General features: G+C 36.0%; 1 non-coding gene across 1 annotated transcript; it reads left to right on the top strand.

Annotated features, from left to right (window-relative positions):
- The first annotated feature begins 576 nt into the window (after nucleotides 1–576).
- Nucleotides 577–679, top strand: LOC147883328 (U6 spliceosomal RNA). Its single transcript, XR_015543837.1, has one exon. It is a non-coding gene; the product is annotated as a U6 spliceosomal RNA (small nuclear RNA).
- The last annotated feature ends 4,116 nt before the right edge of the window (nucleotides 680–4,795 follow it).

Consider the following 4,795-nt stretch of genomic DNA (forward strand, 5'->3'; position numbering starts at 1 on the left):
GAAAATTATATCTTATACTTTTTACTTTATTTGATTAATTATTATAATTTAAAAAGTAAGATATTAATAAATAATAGCTTTAAAAATTATATATTTATTATTTTACATAATAATTAAAATATTATGTTATTTTAAACAAAATTAATGATATATTAAAATATTATGTTGATTTTCTTTATGTAATAAATTTATAAGTTATATGTGATATGTTTTATTATATTTTTTTAAATTAAAATATTAAAAAAAATATAAATTATATCTATAGATTCTTTAAATAAATATTTATTTGTAATATAAAATTTCCTTCTCATAAATTATATATTAATATTATTCTTAAAAAGAAAGATATTTTATAAATACAAACTTTTAATATATAAGATATTTATATCTTTATGTTTGTAATGATATGTCATTAAAAAAAAAGATATATTGTAACATTATATTTAAAATTTTATCTTTATTATTTTTAAAATCATGGATAAATAATAAAAATATATTATTATTTATACATATTATTTTGCTTTATATAATAACTTTGAAAATTATATCTTATAGTTTTTACTTTATTTTATTAATGTCTCTTCGGAGACATCTGATAAAATTGGAACAATATAGAGAAGATAAGCATGGTCCTTGCGCAAGGATGACACGCACAAATCGAGAAATGGTTTAAATACTTTATTTTATTAATTATTATAATTAAAAAAATAAGATATTAATAAATAATAGCTTTAGAAATTATATCTTTATTATTTTACATAATAATTAAAATATCATGTTATTTTAAAGAAAATTAATGACATATTAAAATATTACGTTGATTTTCTTTATGTAATAAATTTATAAATTATATGTGATATGTTTTACTTTTTTTAAAAAATTAAAATAAAAAAATATAAATTATATCTTTAGATTCTTGAAATAAATATTTATTTGTATATAAAATTTCCTTATCATAAATTATATATTAATATTATTCTTAAAAAAAAGATATTTTATAAATACAAACTTTTGATATATAAGATATTTATATCTTTATGTTTGTAATGTAAATAAATGATATATCATAATATTTAAAATTAGATCTTGATCTTTGTAATAAAATAAATACTATATGATAATTTTTGATTATAAAGATATCAGTAAATTAAGGTATTTTATATTTATTCATCTTTTGACAACCATTTGACAACCATTCCATATGTTTGAACAACCATCAAAAAAATGTTTTAGACAATCACTCCATCCCATCCTTATAGAATGGGCTCCCACGACAATTTTTATTGTTTCCACCACCACGGAGTAAAGCTCATTGCATTAGGAAATGCCCATGGTAGTTCAAATGTTTTAAACAACCACAATCCAATCATTCTTAGTCCTATTAATGGACACAATCCATCAAACAAACACATCCCAACTGTTGGGGATTAAAGACTTTCTCGGTACTTTGGGGTTTCCAATACCATGAGGGAATGCCCGTGGTGGTTCAGATGTGTTAGACAACCACAATCTCAACCCTTCTTAGCCTTTTTGATGGACATAATCCATCAATGAAACTCATCCCAATCCTAGTGGTTTAAATGTTTTAGACAACCACAATCCAACGCTCCTGATGGGCATGATCTATCAACAAAACTCATCCCAATACTTGGGAATAAAGGCTTTCCCAATATTTCCATGTTCACACCACAACCATGTGGTAGGGGGCATTGTAGTAGGCAATGACCATGGTGGTTCAAATCTTTTAGATAACCACAATCCAAGCCTTCTTAGCCTACATGACCTTTCAATGAAACTTGTCCCAACCTTTGGATGCAAATACTTTCTCGGTACTTCCAGGTTCCCACCACATAGGTAGGGGTCATTGCATTAGGCAATGCGTGTGCTAGTATACATGTTGTAACAACCACAATTCAAACATTGTTACCCTTTTTGATGGACAATATCTATCAATGAAACTCATCCCAACCCTTGGGTGCAAAGACTTTCTTAGTACTTTTAGATTCCCACTACCATAGGGCAAGGATCATTGCACTAGGCATTACCGTGGGTGGCAGTTCAAATTTTGTAGAAAACCACAATCCAACACTTCTTAGTCTTTTCATGGACACAATCTATCAACAAAACTTGCCCCAAGCCTTGGGTGCAAAGACTTTCCTAGTACTTTTGGGTTTCCAGCACCATGGGGTGTTAGATGTGCTCAATGCCCCACCCTCTTGGTAATCACCAGTGGTCCAAGGTGCTCAAGTTGTAAGGCCCCCATATGAGGAGAAGCCATGTGTGAGCCTGGGACACTGGATGATCCTGACTTGCATGTCAGATGAGGTCTATCAATGAGACCATTGATGGTAAAAATGTGATTGTGTGGGAGCCCCTTACTCTTGCTGGGGTTTGAGGTGTAGCTGGCCCCAGTTGGGGGTTCCTAGGGGGACCAACAGCCCCCCTAGTAGGGGTTCGGGGGTGAGAGTCCCCGAGGTGATGATATAAGGAATATTCCTTGAATCTTCCATGGACGACTAGTCGGTTTCACTGACTAGGTTGATTGGTCGGCTTCACCGACTAGGTTAATTGGTCAGTTCCACCGACTACATTGATCCGACTACCGCCCTCATAGCTGTAAAGAGGCGACCTCCCCAGTCCATTGCATTAGATCAATTCAGATCAGATCAGATCTTTGAGCAAAGATCTTCCAGCTAGTAGCTCTTCACCTAGTATCTGTCTAGATCGCCATCTAAGCTCCATTGTGGGAGTGCATGGGTGGACGGAGCCATCATATATACTACATCAATATTGAAGGAAAATTTTGTTCATCTCCAGTTTGTTGTGTACTCTCTATTCTTTGTTCAATTTCTGTTTCGTTGTGTCATGTAATTTAAAATGGTATCAGAGCCCAAGCGGCTCTAAGGATCGAAGAGTAGAAGAGAGGCGAGGGCTTCAATAGCATATAGAGTGATGGCAATAAGAAGCGGCTCGAGTTCAATAGCTGTAGCTACACCAGCTGTACCAACAATCCAAGCGTTGAGGATTCGCCCACCAGCCTTCACTGAAGGCAAGCTACGTGGTATGAACTGTACTCTATGGAAGTTTAAAATTACTGCTATTCTATATTCATATGAGCTTCTAGAGACAGTACTGGGGAGGGTTTTGACCTTGATTTAGCATACATCTAAGGCAACTATGGCCTAGAACATATTGAAGAGTCAGTATGAGATGTGGCATCAGACAAGGATCCAGAACCTAGAGAATCATCTCGCAGTTGAGAAGTTTAATGAAGGAGAGATAGCGGAGGCGTTCATAACCCGAATCAAAAATCTGCGTGACCAAATGGTTGGTGCTACGATACAAAAGACTAGCGAAGAGCTAGCTCGATGGTGTCTCTAGATATGTCCACCAAGGTTTGATGGACTGGTAACAGCACTTAACACTCAGGTGAGACCCCAAACCATTATCATTTGAGGAGTTCTGTGCTTTACTTATGGAGAAGGAATTGAGGCTTAAAGCTCGAGATGGAGGCAGTAATGGGGATGATGCTTTTTGTGCCACTGCAAAAGGCAAAGGTGGTTCCTCCACCAAAGGCGAGTCCTCTACTAATGGTGACAAAAAGAAGAAGGGTGGCAAGAAGAAGTTTCAAGGAGAATGCTTCTACTACAAGAAGAAGGGCCATGTGATTGCAGATTGCTGGGTCAAGAAAGTAGATGAAAAGAATGGTACCCTAAAGACGATAGATAAGGGGAAAGAGATAGCTAACACAGTGAAAGCAAAGTTGGATCTATTTCTGGCCATTGAGGAAGAGTCTTCCTCAGTTCAAGAAGCGTCAACCACTGATTCATGGGTGTTGGATAGTGGTGCCTCCCATCACATGACCTGCAAGAAGGGTCTATATTGTTCCATGTAGCCTCTATAGGAACCCATCACTGTGACGGTTGGAAATAATGCAAAATGCCATGTTGAGGATATAGGTACGATTTCATTTGTTTCTGTAAATGGAGATGTTAAGAAACTATCTAATGTGCTGTATGTTCCACAAATCAAGAGAAATTTTCTATTAGTTGCTTCCATAACTGACCTTGACCATGAGGTGAGGTTCAAGAAGATAGGAGCAAAAATTCTAGATAGTGTTGGCAATCTTGTTGGCACAGGAGTAAGGAGGAACAACCTGTATGAGCTAAGTGCTCTCATAGCTGCCACTCGAGTGGGCACAAGTAGACTTTGGCATGAAAGATTTGGCCACATCGGATTTGTAGTGCTGAAGGAGATGCAGACGCAAGATATGGTTGCTCACTTACTTGCAGTAGCAGAAATCAAAGAACTGTGTGAAGTTTGCATGATGGGCAAGCAATAGAGATAGGGATTCCCACAAGAAAGCAAGAATAGAGCAAACGCTCCTCTAGAGTTGGTGCATGTTGACTTGTGTGGTAAGATGCCTACATAGGCCTTGGGGGGATCTTCCTGTTTTTTTATTGATTGTCGATGACTATAGTAGGAACATGTGGGTGTACTTTCTTTGCGAAAAGGCTCAAGCTTTTGGTAAATTGAAAGAATGGCTACAGCTTGTTGAAGATGAAACAGGCTAAAAAGTGCAGAAAATCAGATTGGATGGTGGTGGTGAGTTTGTTTCTATAGAGTTTGGAGATTTTTGCAAGAGCAAAGGGATCAAGCAACAAACGATGACACCACATATGCCTCAGCATAATTCGGTTGTTGAATGCCGAATGCGGACCATCGTGGAGATGGGGAGGTGTATGTTGAAAGGTGTTGGACTGCCAAACCAATTTTGGGCTGAGGCTATCAATAC

The sequence above is a fragment of the Dipteris shenzhenensis genome, chromosome 28 (genome assembly GCF_047967505.1).
Source record: "Dipteris shenzhenensis isolate YYH24624 ecotype China chromosome 28, Dip_SZ_1.0, whole genome shotgun sequence".
Taxonomy (NCBI): domain Eukaryota; kingdom Viridiplantae; phylum Streptophyta; class Polypodiopsida; order Gleicheniales; family Dipteridaceae; genus Dipteris; species Dipteris shenzhenensis.